Source organism: Arctopsyche grandis, chromosome 1, assembly GCF_051622035.1.
Source record: "Arctopsyche grandis isolate Sample6627 chromosome 1, ASM5162203v2, whole genome shotgun sequence".
NCBI lineage: Eukaryota > Metazoa > Arthropoda > Insecta > Trichoptera > Hydropsychidae > Arctopsyche > Arctopsyche grandis.
Genome location: NC_135355.1, coordinates 10,316,253 through 10,337,327, shown reverse-complemented (window position 1 = coordinate 10,337,327; position 21,075 = coordinate 10,316,253). Strand labels below are relative to the sequence as shown.

The window sequence follows — 21,075 nt, the reverse complement described above, 5'->3', positions numbered from 1 at the left end:
CCACAACTGCTTCTTAAAAATGTATATAAAGTATTACAAAAATTACGCGCGTTCTGCGAAGTATGTAAAAAAAAATATATATAATTTTTTTTTCAAAACAATTACAAATGTTAGCATTTTTCGCTTGGATTTTGAAAAACCTCGTAGCAGCCAAAGGGTTAAACATTAATTGAAATGTTTCGTTCTCGCCATATAAAAATACATAATTATAATAATTTTATTAAGCGAGGTTTTGAACCTTTTTTTGTTTTCATATTTAACAATTAAATATATATTTTTTAATTAAAATTAATTATATTTTAACGATATTCTAAAAATAAAATGAATTTCAAAATATACCAGCTCGGGTTTCGAACCCGTGATGTCTTACTCTAGACGCCAACGCTCTAACAAGAGAACCAAGGCCTCTTTCAGAGAAAGTGTTTTAAATGACACATATAATGTAACCAGGTTTTTCGACCTATATTATTATTCAAGGCTGCGAGGTCAACGACCGAAGTTTGTTTATAATTGATTTCGTTTATAACACGACCAAATATTTACGTTAACCTCTTGACTAAAACCATTTTCACGAATGTGTTCATATAAGAGTAAGTACATATAATTTTATTTAGCAAGGTTTTTAACTTTTTGTTACATTAAATTATTTAAAATATAATTAATTTATCATCAATATTAAATTAATTATATTTTAACGATATATGAAGAAAAGAGGATAGCGCATCGAACACAACCTGTTTCTTTATATATAACATAAAAATTTATTTTAATTCGTGTATCAAATCATTTCCGAAACCACCCGTTGAAATCAACGGGCCCAAAACTAGTTAATAATAAACATGAAACAGAATATTTTGAAAATAAAGTTTTCATTTAATAAATATGTTCAAATGAAACAATCTGAACACGAGATCTCATTAATAAGTAAAAAACATATAAATATGTTCGAACATCAACAGAAAAAGCACACAAAGAAAGCAAACATCGTCAAATTCCGGATTTTCACGATTTCAGATGAAAAATGTATACTTTTGATAGGTTGTGACCGCAATTCCAAAAGCATCGAAAGGTGTATATAACTGTATAAGGGACAACATAATTTTCTTTGAAACTGACAAATCTCGAGTTTTGCAGGTACCTATAATCGTACACGTGTGTGCGTACGTGTAACATTTCACGGTCGAAATGTCTAACAGTCGACCTTCTAATGTCGACAATACCCATGTTCTAAAGTGAACTCCATTATTTTATCTACCTGTAGGTGGAGAGGAAATGAAACTACCATCCCGACAAAAGGTTCGTTTTATAACCCCACAAAATATTATGGCTTGCGTAACAAAGAACGTCCTCATGTCACGACGTGTCAAAAAACGTGATGAAAAAATATTATACACTATAACGTTTCAAATAATATTTTTTACGGGTATGTTTTGTCAATCCTTCATACATCTTCATTAGAGTAAATTAGAATTTGTACCTGGTTTACACGCATACGTTTTATTTAAATTGGGTTGAGCAACCATATGACTAATAGATGCACGTACATTGAATAGTAAATCATGTTGATTTTCTTCAAAACAAAAGCCATGAGCCTTGTTAAATTAACTATCACAAAAAACTAAATTAATATGGTTCGAAAAGAAAAAAATTGACCTAGTTAAAAAAAGATTCAAATGTAAGCATAATTAAAACACTTTTGTTCCACTGCACATTAAATTAAACGACCTTTCAGCATCACAATTCCATTATCAATTTGTATCTACTATATTATAAGGGTTGTTTGTTGCGATCGTGTGTAAATTCGATTTCGATTAAGTATTTTCCGATTACGGCACATAGCAAATTAACGACATATTAATGACGGAATAACGGCGATTCGATATCGGTGAAGGAATCCCCGAAATTAATTAGGAATCTCGCATAATTGAGTCTGGTATATGTACATACATACATTTCGCTTTACGTTAACAACGAGGTAAAAAGTACGAGTGAAATTGAAAATTCACTTAAAGATTAAATCGCGAAAACGACTCGGGAAAAATAACCTGTTAATTTCTGCGAAATCTCGATAAATATAATGGAATTCGTCAATGTCGAATGAATAGAAAAAACAAATCACAAAAGGGAACGTGAACGACACGTCCTCTTGTACAATGGAGAAAAAGGTCATAAATTTTAAATTGACGGTAGATTTTCCTCAATCAGGGTTTTTCCCCCTTTTTTGGTCCATTGAATTTTGCGAAAGATGAAGAAATATCGTCTATGTGGGCCTCTCTCTAAATATAATCGGTCGTATATTTATGTACCGATCTTTCCACGTTCGCTTTTTAACCGATACCTACGTAGTTATTATAGGAACGAAATTAAACAACGTTAGCTAAAGAAACAATTTTAGACAACATTATTCTAATTTGAAAATGTTAATGCAATAAATAAACAATAAAATATTTTTCTCACACATTTTCATTAAAATAATTAGGTGCGTTAACTTCTTAAATATTAAACAAATTATATACATATAACGAATTCACAGGTGTATTATATATGGTAAACAAGTTTTTTAATCGAAACATCTCAACGAATAAATGTATTTATGAATTTATAATAAATAGGTATTATTATTTTATTATATATGCACATGCTCTTTCTTGTATAAATCAATTCCGTGAAATGTACGTACATATAATTAAATGACGTTAATCCCAAAAAGTTGAATTATATAGAGTTTAGAATTAAGATGAACCTTTTAGTTCATCGGCTAAGGAATGTCGTGGATAAATACTACACGAGACAAAAATCTCGACTTAATAGTAAAATTAAAAAGAGCGATTTACTTTATTGAATAGGTACAGTCCCATGACAGCGAATTACTAACACCATGCGGATTTTGCAAATTCTATGTTTAGAGCTATATATTGAAGAGTAGGTTCGTAAAATTAAAACAAAGATGTGTTTATAATGATTATACATAGTTTATTTACAATATTAATACAACATATATATATATTATTAATATTTTGTATGTCCACCCTTATTTCGGAGACACGATGCTATTCTTTTGGGCATACTCTCGATACAAGACGCAATGGTTGACTTTATCTCAGGATCTCCCTGCCACACAGAAATTATGTTTTGTTTTAGGATATTTTTATTGGTACATTGGAGCTTATTTAATTTCATTTTAAGGGTATGCCGGACATTTTCTTTAGGATTTAGATCGGGAGAATTACCGGGCCAGTGAAGGAGCGGTAAATTGTGGTTGGACATGATTTTTTTCACAATTTTGGCTTTATGGCAGGGTGCAAAAATATTGCATTAAGTGCAGGCGATCCCTTTTGTCAATTTTGTTTTGTATAGAGTGCAATAGGGTGTATCGCAATACCGTTATATATTGCGAAGCATTCATCATCCCTTCTACAAAATACAATGGCCCCCGACCTTCCGCTCTAATTGAGCCCCAAATCATGAGTGACAGCGGGTGTTTCACATTTTTTATGACACAGGACTCATTATACCGCTTGCCGACTCGCCTACGTACGTATTGGTGAGTCGGTGTCATCAATTGAATTGACGACTCGTCAGAGAAGTGAACCTTAAAAATGTTAAAAACATCGATTAATTCAATTCATTCAAAAAAAATTAGACAAATAATTTAATTTCAATTAAATTACCCCTTTCCAATCGTCGAGGGTGAAGTGGCGATGCTCATTAGCCAAATTGAGCCTGGCTTTCTTCATTTTTGGCGTCAAAAGCGTTTTTTTAAGTAGTTGTCTGCCATTCATCCCCGCGTCTGCGAAACGGCGTTGTATTGTCCGAGTCGATATTTCGGTTCCGCTCCCGTAAATTTGTCTGGATTTTTTTATTTGTGGCAAACCGATCCTTCTCAACAGTATTTATAATATATCGATCGACTCGAGGACCGTATTTTCGAGTGCCACAACAATTCTTACGCTTGGGGACCGTAGGATTTTCACCTCTTTTTAGTTGGGTGCTAATTTTATGCACACTGAAAACTCTAACCCCCTAATCTTTAGCAATATATCGTATAGAATACTTCCCAGTATTTAATAATGTGGAAATATTGGCGATTTTCTCCATAGATAAATCTTTATTTCTTCCCATCTAAAAAGGAAAGGGGTTTTTTTCACAAGCAATTTAAACAAATAATTAAGTCACATTTAAAAAATTTAAACACTTTAACTTACTTCAATGATATCGATAATATACAGGAAAGCAAAAATCTCTTCAAAACTAACTTTTCTCCCAGTGAAAGCACACGTCTACACCAAACGAATTTCAAAGCCAAACTGTGTATTTGCACTTGTTCGGTTTTTAAACTATTTGTATAAACACTACTCATCCTATCCTTCTCTAAATACATAGAATAGGATACAATGAATGGTCTACAAAAAAAACCAACCCAAAATGTTACTTAAGACGGCGCAGGTACACAAAATAGGGTAAATACGCGGGTGTTAGTAATTCGTTGTCATACGACTGTACATACCATATTTTAGCTAACGAATATGTGTAGAAGGCACATATTACGGACATAAAATATAAATACCTATTTCGAAATCATACTAAATGACCGAAGTCGTTGACTTTTTGATAACGATTAGTTTTGAATGAATATTTAATAATCAAATTAATTTTTAATAACCAATAATTATAGTTAAATAGGTACATTAAAATTGTAAACTAATAAAACTTTCAATATGTAATCTTCTTCTAACGTTCTTAATAGAAAAATTTGCATTGCATAATATTTGCATAATAAACCTGCAATTTAAATCTATTATATTATTTATGACACAAATGTTCTTCAATAGATAATGACGGCTTCATCTTATGGTGCCTACGGACTAAACCAACGACGATTTTGGGCCAACTTTTTAACCAGCAGGATAAAACCAGTAGCGTACAAAATATCGAAATAAAAATTAAATTTAAAAATTGAAATTAAATGTCAAAATTAAAACTATTATTATCATATGAAAGTTAAATTCAAATATCAAAATAAAATTATAATCATTATATTAAAATTAAAATAAAATATTGAAAGTTAAAACAGAACATGCCCAATTTAAATAAATTTTCGAGATTGACCTAAAATTAGATCATCAACAATCACATACAGGTAATCCTCGACTAAGATGTATTGACTTTCGAAGATACGCACTAAGATCGAAAAAAAATCAAAGAATTATTATTTTTACTTCCCCGTAATGCAGTTACTGAGAATATATCATGTATTAGTATGGGTAATCCAGCGATCGTCGCCAATCCGTTGCGTTGTCAGTACATCAATCGAAATTTTTTTAGTCTTCAATTGTTTCTCTCGTCGAAATAAATCAAATAATTAAATCCATCTCATAGGTAAAATTTATCAGATAATGTGATTATTAATTTTATTTCGACGAAAGAAAAAAAAACCCTTTGACAAATCACCGACATCCGACACCGACGGTTTTTTTGTTAAATGTTTCATCGAAGGCGGAAATACAGAAGTATATCGTGACGACTTTTAAAAAATAATAACAAGATTTCTTTTCGCTCGTAATCAGAGAAATTATAATATTTCTCTGGTTGTAAATGCGTATCGTCGTAATTTAAAACATTTTTGTAATTCAAAACATCAACGATGATCTAATTTTAGCTCAATCTCGCTCTTTAGCTTAATTTTGATATTTAATTTCAATTTTTTAATTTAATTTTTATTTCGATATTTTGTAAGCTACTGGTTTTAAATGTTGGCACAAAATCGTCGTTGGTTTGATCCGTACGCAGCATTACATACAGTATACAGAACCCAATAGGGATGTTTTAAAAGCATATAATGATAATGAACAATGTCTACTTTAAAATTGAATATTTTGAAACCATTTTTCTTCGGCTCAAATAAAAACGGAAAAAATTAATTACAACTGTGTTTCTTCAAGCCTTGTAGAATATTCATTGATCAAATGAATATGAGGTGAATCAAATGAATATGAAGTGTATCAAATGAATGCTTAAATACATTCAACTAACAGATACAATCTTACTTCATCCGGATACATACACACACTATCCCACAAATAACTCACAACCATCCACACTAGATCTTGTCCTCGTCAAGAACTGCCCAAAAATATCGACACCAAATGCCCTTCAAACCCTGTCGTCTGATCATCTCCCGATAATCTTCTCAATCGACGGGAAACCCGAGGAAATCATCAAGCATAGTTGGGATTACGGGAGAGCTAACTGGCGAGAGTTCAAGTCGTACATAAATGACCAAACCATTCTAACTTCTACCACACTCACAAACAAAACCGAAATCGACAGCTCCATAATACACCTAACGGAATCAATAACTCGATCCAAACACCTTCACATACCTAAGACACAATACATTGAACACAAATTAGAGATAACTGACTTTGTTGCAAATCTAATTAAAAGTAAAAATAAACTCCGTAAAATTTGGCAAACATCAAAAAATCCAGCATTGAAAACATTAATTAATAAGCTCACATATCAAATTAAAATTAGAATCAAAGAAATCAAAAATGAAGCTTGGTCTAAAAAATTAGAAAAATTGAGCTCAGTTGATGGCTCTCTATGGAAATTAGCTAAAGCGATTCGCAGGACAAAAAACTCGATTCCTCCATTAGATGATGCAGGAATCTCAGTGACGCGTGATTGCGACAAAGCAGAACTATTATCAAAATCCTTCCAAAAACATCACACACTCACACAACATTACAATCACATACCAACGCATAATAAAGTCAACCGGTCCATTAAAATCATCACAAAAACTCCCACTAACAGTACTAAAAATATAAAATTGGTGCATCCGTGTGAAATCCAAAATATAATACGTAATTTAAAAAATAAAAAGGCACCTGGGCGAGATTCAATAGATAACATCACAATCAAACAACTTCCATTTAAAGCTTTAGTCTCACTATCTAAAATATTCAACGCATGTTTACTCACCGGGTATTTCCCAGAATACTGGAAAACAGCCAACGTAATTCCCATACTTAAGCCCGATAAAAGCTCAAAAAACCCGGCCAATTATCGACCCATTAGCTTACTTTGCACGCTTTCAAAAATTCTGAAAAAAATAATCTACACACGTTTACTTAAGTCGTAAATAAGAAATTAATAAATGAACAATTTGGATTTCGCACTGGACATTCCACGACCCAACAACTAACAAGACTAACTGAACACGTGACGAAGAACTTTAATATGAAGAGAAGTACCGGAATGGTATGTCTCGACATAGAAAAGGCCTTCGACACGGTTTGGCACGATGGACTCATTCATAAGCTCCTTATTAACAAAATACCAAACTACCTAATTCTCATCATCAAATCGTACTTAACTCGTAGAAAGCTAGTGGTTAGCGTAAATAATGAATTATCGTCTCCAAAAATAATCGCAGCTGGCGTTCCGCAGGGGAGCTTGCTTGGCCCACTCTTGTTCTCCATATATATAAATGACATACCTATTCCAAAAAACTGTCACATAGCCCTATATGCAGATGATACAGCTTGCTTCACAAGTAGCAAAAAACCAGACACTATTCTTAAAAATCTTGAATTTGCAATTAAAACAATGACTGAACACTTCACTAAGTGGAAAATTCAAATTAATCAAACCAAAACAGACGCCATATTCTTTAGTGTTAGAAAACATAAGCCAAGTTCAGATCTGAAAATCCCCTCTGGAGAAAGTCTGAAATGGCAGTCAGTAATAAAATATTTAGGAGTAACGTTTGATAAAAGAATGAGATGGGCACCTCACATTGAGGCAGCGAAATGCAAGGCGATGCGGGGTATATCCTCAATATATCCAATATTTAATCGCCATAGTTCTTTATCAACGCTAAATAAAATAAAATTATATCGCGCGCTCATATTACCATTATTAACCTATGCTTCACCTGTATGGAATAACGCCTCGAATACTAACCTTTCCAAGCTCCAAGTAATACAAAATAAATCCCTTAAAATAATTTATAATACACCCATATATACTAACCTGAAAAAACTGCATGCTATATATAATATTCCGTTTGTTACAGACATTACTAACAAAATAACCAGTAGATTCTATGAAAGAATCACTAATAACCATACTAACACACTTGTGAAGAGTCTCGGTGATTACAACAAAATGTCTATACCCTTCAGGTATAAACACAGATTACCTAAACACAATCTGCTTTAGGTCATCGACTTTAGATAGTCTTTAATTAATATTATGTATTAGATGTATTATGAACATTTATAAGGATTGTAAATAGGTTTTTGAGCTCTTTTTCCTATTATGCTTTAGATTAACATTAGAATAATATAATACTGTGATTACTAACCAAATTAAATTAAAATTGTAAAATAGAAAATGATCAGTAGATCAGTAGCTATTAAAATAGATATAAGATGTATTGTGAACATAATTTCGTAATAATAAAAAGCATTTAAAAATCAAATGAATGCAAATGTTAGTTCATTTCATGTATGAGAGCTATGTACATATATCTATGAAACACGCCACTACCCACAAGAACTTTTACAACAACAAACGATTGAAATGGATGGATTATATGAAGTTCCAATTTCGGCTATTCCATATAACGAGGCCAACAAAATGCATTGTGCAATGATAACTAGTAAAAATTGTATGTATTGAGGAACTAACAGCGTTGGTCGTAATAGACCAGTGCTTTCCAAACTTTCCAGTTTGGCGGACTAATAATTTTTTTTTCTTAACTCCAGGGACCGTTACCGAATTTATTACATTAAATTTATGAATAAAGTCACGTTTTTGAGTTAAACAAAGCAGAGGTAATCAATCTTCATTCAGTTTGACCCACTGAATGCGAATATGATAATGAATTAAGTTGGTCTGCTCTCATTCACGATATGATCGTTTAAAAAAAACGCGCACAGATTTTTATCTTTTGCTGTCTGCGCACACATTGAGTATTGGAATCAATAGTAAGATGTTTTTCTATTGATTGTGGTTTTTAACTGCTTTCAAATACTTATCTAGTGAACTTTAAAAATCAAAAATATATATTTTTAAAATAATAATTTTATTAATCAAGCTACAATCTTTAAAATTAAAATCATATTAGCTAACAGGGACTATTTAATGCGAAAATCTGTCCTGTTTATTATTTAAAAATTTAGTCGTGGTTTGTTTTTTGATAGTTCTACACGTAAAGTGGACCAAATACCCATAGATATTGTTCCTGTATTTTTTATCTTAATAATGCTCATGGAGAAAAAAATTGGCTTCGCAGAGGTAATTTGATGGAAATGGGAAGAGAACTTTCGAGGCAATTTCAGGATATTCATCATTGACATGTATCCAAAGAGAAGCTAGTGATATATCAACCATTCGTCAACAACTAGAACCAAGAGTTTATTCTGCAAGTTGACATTTTAATTAGCCCTTGATGCAAAAAAAAGTACCCAAGTTCTACCCACGAATCCAATAAGCATGCATAATTCACTATAAACCTTGTGCATTATTAGGCAGGAGCAAAAAAATTGATTTCCATAGATGGTCTTATTACGTCGTATAAAGGGAAGGTTAAATTTTCATCGATTTTAAACGGGTCAAAAAATCCAAGAAAATTTTGATTCATGTTGTGTGGACCGGACCGGTGCCAGTCCGCGGACCACTACTTTGGCTAGAACTGACGATATCAAGAGATCCAAAGAGAGAGAGAGAGAGAGATTCGCTTTTGCCGAAAATCAAATGTACAAAATCGTTTCATGACAAATCTCGTATCCCACGCAATTTTACATTACGTCTAGGGGAGACGTATAAATTACAAAATGAAAATATAATTAAAATATGACCTATTGAACGACAGGAAACATGTAAAGTGTGTTAATGGGCTAACTAATCTACAAACGTTTCAAACAAACACAGGAAACGTTTATATAACATATACGCTATTTTTTACACTTAGCAACAAACAGCTCATAAAATTTTGATTTTTATATTATGAATAAAAATAATTTAAAATTAATAAATGCTACTATTGAAAATTTATAGGATTATATTCAATGTTATCATTGAGTGGATTTATAGAAACCCTTTTTTCAAAACTCAATTTCCAGAAACCAATTGTTAAATTTGTATCTATGTACATCAGCGTTTCCCAACCTGTGGTACGCGTACCACTTGGTGGTACGCGGTTGATGGTTGGTGGTACGCGAAAAAAATCAGTAAAGGCGGACATGCAGGAATGAATGATTAAAGATCATAAAAATAGAAATATTTATTATAACTAATATATAATTTCGAAAGAGACTTTGTAAGTTTGTATCTTTGTTTGGGAACTTCGAAAACAAAATAAAATTTCCATGACGACAATTCAATTGGTTGAATACTATATTTTTTTCGATTCAAATTAATTTAATAAAAAAACAATTGAATATTTACTATTAGATTCGCCATGTTTAAGCTGTTTATATTACAAATACTGAGCGAAGCCGGGTAAAACAACTAGTACTTAATAAACATTATCTTAATTAGTCATCGTCGACGTCAATATGTACAGTCGATGATCGAAAATCTGGCAATCGGTACGTTTTCTTCAGATCCGGCATTTTGGAGTGCATTTTTAAATTTACCGCGTTCACGCTCCAATAAATAAAAAACTTGAATTTGACACTTGAGAAAAGTTCGATAATAATCTTTAATGTTGCAGATAAAATTGAAAGTACATATGATTAGAAAATTAAATTTTTGGAATTTATGTATCGAAAATGATCAAACTGAAGTATTTGAAACTTTACATAATCTGAAAACAAGAGTTGTATGTCTCGGGATAAACGTGAAAAAATAATTTAATAGAGCTGAAGTCGTCTTTTACGCAGTGCTTCCCGAAACCTTAAGAAGCAAACAATTTGATTTCAAACCCCTTTGATAATGAACATTTTCGGACAGCTACGAAGGAAAAGAGAACTTGATTGAACTTTCAAATTATAGCATATAAAAACAGAATTCGAAATAAATAAGACAAAATCATTTTTAAATGGTGGTACAATTTAGCGATATGTACTACCAAGTGGTACGCGAGTCAAAAAATGTTGGGAAACGCTGATGTACATACATACATACAGGGGCGATGAGGGGGGGAGTAGGGGTAAAGTTCCAGGGCCAGGACTACTCCGGGGCCTTACTGTTATATTATACTTTCTTATTCAATTATTTAAATAAAATAGCAACCCTACATAATGGTATTTTATATATATATATATATATATATATATATATATATATATATATATATATATATATATATATATATATATATATATATATATATATATATATATATATATATATATATATATATATATATATATATATATATATATATATATATATATATATATATATATATATATATATAAAATTTCGATTGCCAAAAATATTTTTTAAATTATTGGTAATGAATTAGTCTATATCGTAATCTTATAACGTAGTGGGGGATAATGGAATACACATTAGAAGATATTTGAATTAAATTTTAATGTACACAAAAAAGTCGTATCTAATATAATATTTCGTATATATACATATTTCAAATTTATATATTAGATATTGTTAAAAATACATATGGATTGGATAAACTAAAAATCGAGAAAAATAAATGGTTTTTTATGTATCGGGAAAAGATGTTAAAAACCCGTTGTTACAAAAATTGGATAACATCAATGAATATAATATAACATTAACATTATTTATAGCAAAAATTAAATGAAGTGAATGGTTTCATTCTGATGAAATTTTCAGTTCGATTCGAGGATACATAATTCATTTGTTTTGATATCAAACTTTTCAATTATTTCAATGGAGGCCAATGATAATTAAAACAAGGAACAGGAAATCAAGAGTGCTCGTAGAGTATCCAAAAATTAATTAACGCATCAAAGAACAAAGGAAAATTTGTAGAATACCATGGTTGATTGTTATTAAAATGCATGACATAATCTCATATTAGATACCTAAAAATCTCGAATAAGCAGGCTGAGATCTGTACTCAGAAAGATTAAAGAAAAGGAATGAGTCTTTTTCCAGTAACGAATGTTTTTTGGTAGAATGTAATTGAGACGAAGGTACTCGATACCCAATCTTAGATAAAATAAAAAGAGGATAATTCATCATAATGAAAGGATGCTTAAGTTAATTATAAATGGTAAATTTTGCTGTACATACCGATTCGCATGCATCGAATTTTTTTCAGGCTACGCAGCAACGGAAGATACAACCTGCGAACAACAAAAAAAACATTATTTTAACTGTGGCGATAACTGACGGTGACAATTGAGATAGGATTTTCGGGATTAATTTTACGAGATTTGAGCGCTAATAGTCCTATATCGGTGTATCGATTCTGGATTAACAATAATGGTGTTTGGTGGAGAGCATGTGCGTCGATTATGAGGTACGACAAAAGCCACAAAATCCACAACGTTCTGCTTTGCCGGCGACGAAATTGACGTTGGGATTATATGGGTGGTGGGTGGCCATTATCTATCGACGAGGTTGAAACAAAACCGCAACGAACACCCACCCACCCACCATTGTCGGTTGACGATCCAATATTGGCAAATCAATCAATTTTCAATACACTGAAATTTGTTACCGCATAATAGACTTGATATACAATTCACTTTCAACACAATAGTGCATTTGTAGCACTGGGCATGTAATAAACAGCCCAAGCATATCGGGAATAAAATACATAATATAAAACGTCCTACTAATGAATATTTCTCTTATATGATTAGTCAACTTTTTTAAATGTAGGCCATTGTGGCGCATTAGGTTCTTCCTGTAATGCCACAATGGTCCAAAACTATTAAATAAATAAATAAATAAATAATCACTAAATAGTTAAAAATGGTGATCATCAAAATCGTAATTATACGAATAGGAATAAAAAATAAATATTAGACAAATGCGGGAATCATCTATTTACTATTTAATTGTTTGTGTCGATTATTTTGAAAATAGGACATTAAGTGTGTATTTACCTGTTGGTTCCACTTTAATGTATACATACATACATATCTACATTAAAAATATCCGTCAGACATGATCGTATTTTTTTTTTAAAACATTTTATCACAATGAAACGGCAGCCAAATTGCGCGTTCGTTTATGCCGATTAAATGAAAAATTCCCTCGTAGGATTCGTTAGAATACGAGATGAAATATTTTCCGGCTCCACTTTCTGCGCAGTTAACTTGATGAGTTTTCTTCTTTATTTAGCCCCCCCTTCCCTTCCTTTCTACCCATTCTCTCATTCAGTAATCGCCTCATCCGTCTACCATTTTCAAGAAATCTTTGTGTCGATTTGGAAGAATGTATATTCATATGAAGCAACGAGCACGTATCAATGTACCATACGCACGTTAGAAAATCTGATTACACATGTCGACGGCATAAATGGAAATCGGGGCTGTGGAGTCGTAGCATGGCTGGAGTCGACTCCGATTTTTCGTTTGAATCATGTTTTTTTTCTTAATTAATGTACATAAAACATATGAATTACTAAAAGTGACAGCGAAGCAGCGAAAACACACTGAATCGAACGGCACCAGTACGTTATTGGCATCCCGCTGTGAAAAATCTGCATGGAGTTTCTCCTACATTTCTTCAAATATGGGAGTCACCTTTATCGATCACTTTAAAACCAATACAACGATTTAAGCCTGGGTGCCATCGTATATAATAATATTGTCTAATGCGTGTGTTCATCTGTACGTAGTGATGTTAACACCGTGCTACGTTTCTTCCCTTGGAATCGTGGAAAGAGACGCGGCATATACATATAATAATAGTATTTAAAATTTAATTAATTTTTTTGAAAAATCGAATTTTTAATTTATTCTTTTGTTTATGTCGGCTGATCAAATGGCGGTTTCTGTTGATCCGAATTGCGATATTTTACCAAATGCACAATCACGAAATGACAAACGAATGCACAATGTGCAGAACGGCCACAAAGGCATACATATTCAACTCCCTGGCAAAGAGAAGAGATTTATTTCTTGGGAAACATTTCGTAAAATTACTTAGAGGAGAGATTCACAATCCCACTATCCTGGAGAAACTAAAATTCTGGGCCCCGGAAAATCGTAGAGTTTTAAGAAAACATGATATATTTTTGCCAATTAGGGCTAAATCAAACGTGCTCATGAACTCCCCCCTCTCGAGAGCTGTTCGACTCCTTAACTTACTGGCACATTACTTGGACCTATTCGATGCCAGTTATGTTGAGTTGGTGGAACACATCCTAAATAGCACGATATAAATTTTTCAATCTTATTTCTTTGTTTTTATTTTGTGTACATATTTTTTACTTGATTTTTATTATTTTTTTATGATGTTTTTTTTTTTATTTATGATTTTTATTATTTTTTTTATGATGTTTTTTTTGTAATTTTTATGATTTTTATTATTTGTATTAAAATCACATTGACGCTTTGGGACAACCTGTCAAGTCTCTGTGGTATTGATTTTTTTTAAATAAAATAAATAAATAAATATGTATATCAAGTGTGTAGCGTTTCATGTACGTATATTGTTAATATATAATTTCGAAAGAGACTTTGTATGTAAGTATCATTGGTTGCGAACTGTGTAAACAAGTCAAAATTTCTATGACAATGAGTCGATTTTTTTTTCGATTCAAATAAATTTAATTAAAAAAAATGAATATTTACTATTAGATTCGCCATGTTTACGCTGTTTATATTAAAAATACTGAGTTAGTTACATCAGCTCATCATATGTTTGTATGTACCTACGTACATTTAAGAATAATTAATTTTCCAGCGTCGTAATTTTTCAAGTAGAGTAAACACTTTGGACGAGTTCCATCTTAGTGTACAACTTATCAATCAAGAAGGAACGAACGGTTTTGCTGTTTATGTCTGGGAAACATGTGTGCGCGCGTTTAGGGGAGAAAACAGGAACCGCCTCTATATTGGGAACTAATAGAAAATAAATAAAACGAAGAGCACTAGCCAATAAACCAACGAACTAAACCAAGCTCTAAAATTTCATTATAATCTTGATCAAAATTATTATAGATATTGGATTGGTCGCGGTAAATCAAAAAGTTAACATACAAGAAATGTCAATACATTTTAAATGTACATTAACATTATACACGACCTGCATTAGTTACACACACAGCAATAGGCATATTTGGTCTTAGTCGTAAAAAAATCGCGGCTGTGGAGTCGGATCGAAATTTACCGACTTAATTTTATGATTCGACTCCGACTCCAACGATTTTAGCGAGATCGAATTTTATTTCCAACGTAAAAAAATTTAAGTAATAAAAATAAATTTTCAAAATATAAAAACTAAAGGAATTAAAAACAATCACTAAAAATTGTAACGTGTAACCTAATTTATTTAATTATTGGTAATGAAATAGGAATAAATAAAAAGTAAGTAAGTATTATTCATGCATTCTTAGTGTATGTGAATAAATTTCATACACAAATAAAACGATGCGAAAAATGCGAGTAAAAACCAATTGAGACAGAGGAAACAATTGGTCTTGGCCACAAAACATCAAAATACGTGCAATTTTATTTATAATGTAATTTAAAACCATGATTTTTATAAATAAATTATGAAACTTAAATTTGTTAGTGGATTTATTTCATTAAAATTGGAGACTAGTTGTATACATATTCAAGTTGTATGAATGAGTCGGAGTCGGTTAATTTTTGACTCCCACAGTCCAGGAAAAAATCAAATGACTCCCGATTTTATTTTGTAAAAAGCATTTCTTAATAACCAATGTGCATTTTGAATGCAAAGGTGTCAAAATTAACGAATGGAGAAGGTTTCATAATTTTACAGCGTTAGTTAGTCATCAACAATGTCACGGATGTCAAAATTCGATTAGTATTATGGTGCTTATGGACTAAACCAACGACGATTTTGGGCCAAATTTTTAACCAGCAGGATAAAACCAGTAGCGTACAAAATATCGAAATAAAAATTAAATTTAAAAATTGAAATTAAATATCAAAATTAAGCTAAAGAGCGAGATTGAGCTAAAATTAGATTTTCGTTGATGTTTTGAATTACAACAATGTTTTGAATTACGACGATACGCATTTACAACCAGAGAAATATTATAATTTCTCTGATTACGAGCGAAAAAAAAACTTGTTATTATTTCTTAAAAGTCGTCACGATATACTACTGTATTTCCGCCGTCGATGAAACATTTAACAAAAAAACCGTCGGTGTTGGTGATTTAAAAGTTGGTCGGATACTGGTTTTAAAAGTTGGCCCAAAATCGTCGTTGGTTTGGTCCGTACGCAGCATTACGCATATTCATAGAATAATTTTAATGTAATATTTTTAAAATCGGAGTTAAAGTTGGGATCAGAGTCTGGTTTTATTTAAAACCACCCCACTGCCATAGATACATGCATCATGTGAATGCGTTTTCTTGCGTCAATCAATTTAAAACAAGTCGGTTTCAGACTTTATGGGAATACGCAGCTGTCTATCATACATATAGCATTGCGTATATTAATAATTGAAACTGTAAGTTATACATACATTTGTTTTTCTATTTTTATATTTCTATAATTGTTTTATATTTTTTTTATCCATATTTGTTTTTAATTAATATATTTGCATTTTATTGTATAATTTTCTTTTTATGAAGCCATAGTGGCGACATGGAGCTAATCTGTAAAGTCAGTAGGTATGGCAAATTTGTAAATAAATAAATAAATATATGGACGTAATTATACTATACATACATATACTATGTATACCAAAGTTTACAATCGAGTTTTATAAACGCCAAAATTGTATCATGTTTCTATTTATATTCGGAGATTTTCAAAGTTGCGGGCGTTTTATGCGCACATCCATTAAGTATATTTTTTACGACAGCCAATTACTTCCGATCAATTGGCGAAAAAGGTTCTACGTAATACTTTGCACACATGATGCGATGGGTGACTGGAGTTACACGCCCGTCGTCGGTGGGGTCACATTTTCTACCGAAGTGATCACAGAAAATGCGATCCACAGTCATCGATTACTTTTCTTTTTATAAATTCATCGATATTTACCGGCTATGAAAGTGTGTCAAAATTTTCAACAAACTCAAAAGTGGAAATACTATCATGAATTTTCATGATAGTTCTCTATATACATATACATATGTAGCTACATAATATAGTAGTTGTACATATATACATATGTATAATAAGTGTTTTAACCCAGCTTCGCTCGGTATTTGTAATATAAACCGCTTAACATGGCCAATCTGAATCAAAATAAACATTTTATTAAATTTATTTGAAGTTTTATTTTATTTAAATTTATTTATATTAATTTTTTCACGGATTTACGAACCAACAATATATGCACATACATAGTTACAAAGTCTCTTTCGAAATTATGTATTAAATACATAATTCGGGTTACCTGTAATGTTGCCGAGTCGCCTATGGCACAATTTCATAAATAAGATCATTTATTATTTTGAATACGACGATACGCATTTACAACCAGAGAAATATTACAATTTCTCTGATTACGAGCGAAAAATTATTTCTTAAATGTCGTCACGATATACTACTGTATTTCGGCCGTCGATGAAACATGATATATTCTTAGTAACTGTGCATTACGGGGAAGTAAAAATAATAATTCTTTGATTTTTTTTCGATCTTAGTGCGTATCTTCGTAAGTCAAAACATCTAAGTCGAGGATTACCTGTATGTGATTGTTGATGATCTAATTTTAGGTCAATCTCGAAAATTTATTTAAATTGGGCATGTTCTGTTTTAACTTTCAATATTTAATTTTAATTTTAATATAATGATTATAATTTTATTTTGATATTTGAATTTAATTTTAATACAATAATTTTGATATTTAATTTCAATTTTTAAATTTAATTTTTATTTCGATATTTTGTACGCTACTGGTTTTATCCTGCTGGTTAAAAAGTTGGCCCAAAATCGTCGTTGGTTTAGTCCGTAGGCACCATAATATGTAAGTTGGCCATATTTCCAAGGACAATGCCCAAAACGGGATACTTTTCAAAAAAATTGTCTCCCACCCTATATAAAAAAAATGTGTCGCACGTCCAAAAGTTTTATAGTTTTTCCCTCATATAACCATTAACAAATAATTTGAGGAATTATATTTTTTTCAGAATGTACAATTCTTGTTTACAAGAAAAATAGAAACAGAATAAAAAAAATATATGATATTTGATGCACATGCTTCGCAGGCAGATTTTTATTCTGAAACGTGTAAAATTAACAAGTGAAATAATTACAAATTTTCCAAACGATATTCTCGGTTTCTTTTAATTGCAAAAATTACGTACAACTAAAAATTTTTTATTTCTTCTTTTGTTAAGTAATATATTTATTACCGGAACTTACATTACTTTCAAAGAAAAAAAAAATATAATATATAATAGTATTTTATGTTAGTTATTTAAAAATAATTATGATGAAAATAATAAGCATAAAGCGATTTTTTTCAGAAACGGGTAAAATGAATCATGTACCATAATATTTAAAAACTTGATTTGATTTTTAAATGCTTTTTATTATTACTAAATTATGTTCACAATACATCTTTATCTATTTTAATAGCTACTGATCTACTGGTCATTTTCACTATCACTTTAAAATAAATATATCGTATGTAAGTGTGTATATTTCTGTAATATTTGATTTTGGAAAAAAAAATCATTTGAAAAAAAACACGGAATTTTGACAAAATTTTACGGAAACGAACGGATGGAACGGGACGCATGGTCACCCTAAGAATATTATATGTAACTGAATATAGCAACTGAGACATGATCAGAATGAAAGTAAAATTTGTTCGATTTACATATCACTGTGTGTGTACCTACTTTAAAAATAAAATATCGAAATGAGGGGTGAAAAAAGTAAAAAAATTACAAACACATGTTTAACGACTTTCTGAAATGTCGCAATGCTGCAAAACCGCGCTTCGCAAAGTATGTATATACATACATATTTCAAAAGGCAACATTAATTATTGTCGTGTTGCGAAACGCTTGATATTTCAGAGCAATTAAGCAAAATCCCATGTCGAATCAAATATTAAAAAGCGAAACCTACCAGAAGCTCTGACAAGACAGTCTCGACCGAATAAAATATGCAGTTCACAGGCTAGATTACGAATTGAATAAAATATGTAACGTCGCTACAGAGGAAAACAAAACCACAATATGTAGGGTGACATTGCAAATAATTAACGTTATGAAAGCATGCAGTGCCAAAAATGAGTGGACTGATATGATACGAGCGCATCGAATTGCACATATGTATATATACATATTTATGAATGGTGACGCATAAATCACAATGCAAACTTGTAATAATTTTAAAATATGTCGCATATAACACGACTCGGCTTCTATGATTGATCACGTTCGTGACCTGGACAAATACGCCAAATTTGGGTTGAAATGAAATGAAATTAAAACGTGTATGTCTAATTACAAGTTAATAAATCAGTGGTAGTGTAAAGCACGCGCTAGAACCGCAAAATCGGTTTTCTTTACATCATACATTTATTTCGATATGAAATTTTCGACCGAAAATAGTTTTATTGGTCGTAATAAAATCGATCGGCTATCTTTACGACATCGGTAAAACATAACTCAAAACAACGAACGCTGTTATTTTATTAGTATAACCATATATGTATGTATTTCCGTGTATATATGTACATACATATATGATAAATGTACACATTCTACCGACGAGATGATATAGTTATGATGGACTATATGTACATAACATAACAGATAACTAAAACAAAACGCAGACCTGACCTTTAAGGTATAAAGTTATAATCGCTTTTCAGGCCCAAAGATTGCCAGTGCAGTAGATTGAACTCATCAGCCGATATGCAATTACATGCATACATACATATGTATATGTTACAGTATGTCGTGTTCTCAACTGGTAGATCTCAAGGCAACATTTCATCGATATTTATTACAATTATGAATTTAGAAATAATAATGATTTCCATATTTTGAAAAAATAATTATTAGATTTAAAGCGCTTCTTTTGTTCTTTTGGAAAAAGTTGAGACAAATCACCAATTCAAAATTAAGTGAGGTGGTTACTGTCTGAAATAAGACCATTTTTAACTAAGAGAAAGGATAATATTGTGACTTATGTATCTTGAAACAAGGAATGACTTTTAAAACTAGCATTTTTAACCGATCTAACATCAACATTGAATGAGATAAATTCTGAATTAGAAGAGAAATCAAAAATCATCACCTTATACGATATCGTCAGTCAATTGTTTCACAAAGAAAGATGAGTCACGAAATTATTCTAAAAAAAAAGTCGATAGCCATGAAAATTTAGATAAAAATACCTCCCTATCTCAAAAAGGTTGGGTACCTTGCAGTACCTTGAGTGAACGCTCCCATTTTGCAACACATGTATAAGTATCTATAATATGTTACAAAAATGTTGGTAACATTGACTAAAACAATTTATGATAGCTCAAAATTTATCACTTAACTAGAAACCTGATGCACGCATTCGTGTACTATCTGACATTTGACAAAAACCGCGTATGCACATTGTCGCAGACAAACGCTTACTTTTATATAACGACATTAATTGTGTTCATATACATATGTAGCTCTTCAAAATTAAGAGCTCCTCAAAATTTAAGTATACATATACACATTTTAAAATTCAAATTCATTATTAATTATTAGGTTAAAAAGAAACTTGCTTACAAATGTGTAAATTTATTTTATGAAACCTTTTCACGAGTAAAAACATTCATTTTATTTACATAATGAAGGATTACATGTCGTAAAGAGATTATGACGACATATCTTATTAGTAATGTCGCTGTATTGCGGCCGGCCAAGAACAAATATGTACTTGCCAATTCATATCACACATTTATTTATTCGCACATTCGCAGAAAATTGAAGCAACTGTGTGAATCAAACCAGAA

The 21,075-nt window shown here is 31.2% G+C and overlaps 1 protein-coding gene across 4 annotated transcripts in view; it reads right to left on the bottom strand.

The window, feature by feature from the left end:
• The window catches only part of brat (tripartite motif-containing protein brain tumor), a 97,901-nt gene that overhangs the window by 35,810 nt on the left and 41,016 nt on the right, over positions 1-21,075 (bottom strand). For all 4 annotated transcript variants that reach the window (XM_077440002.1, XM_077439986.1, XM_077440009.1 and 1 more), the window contains exon 2: positions 12,244-12,296. The gene's annotated coding sequence lies outside the window, so the exon portion shown is untranslated. The remainder of the gene's footprint in view (positions 1-12,243; positions 12,297-21,075) is intronic.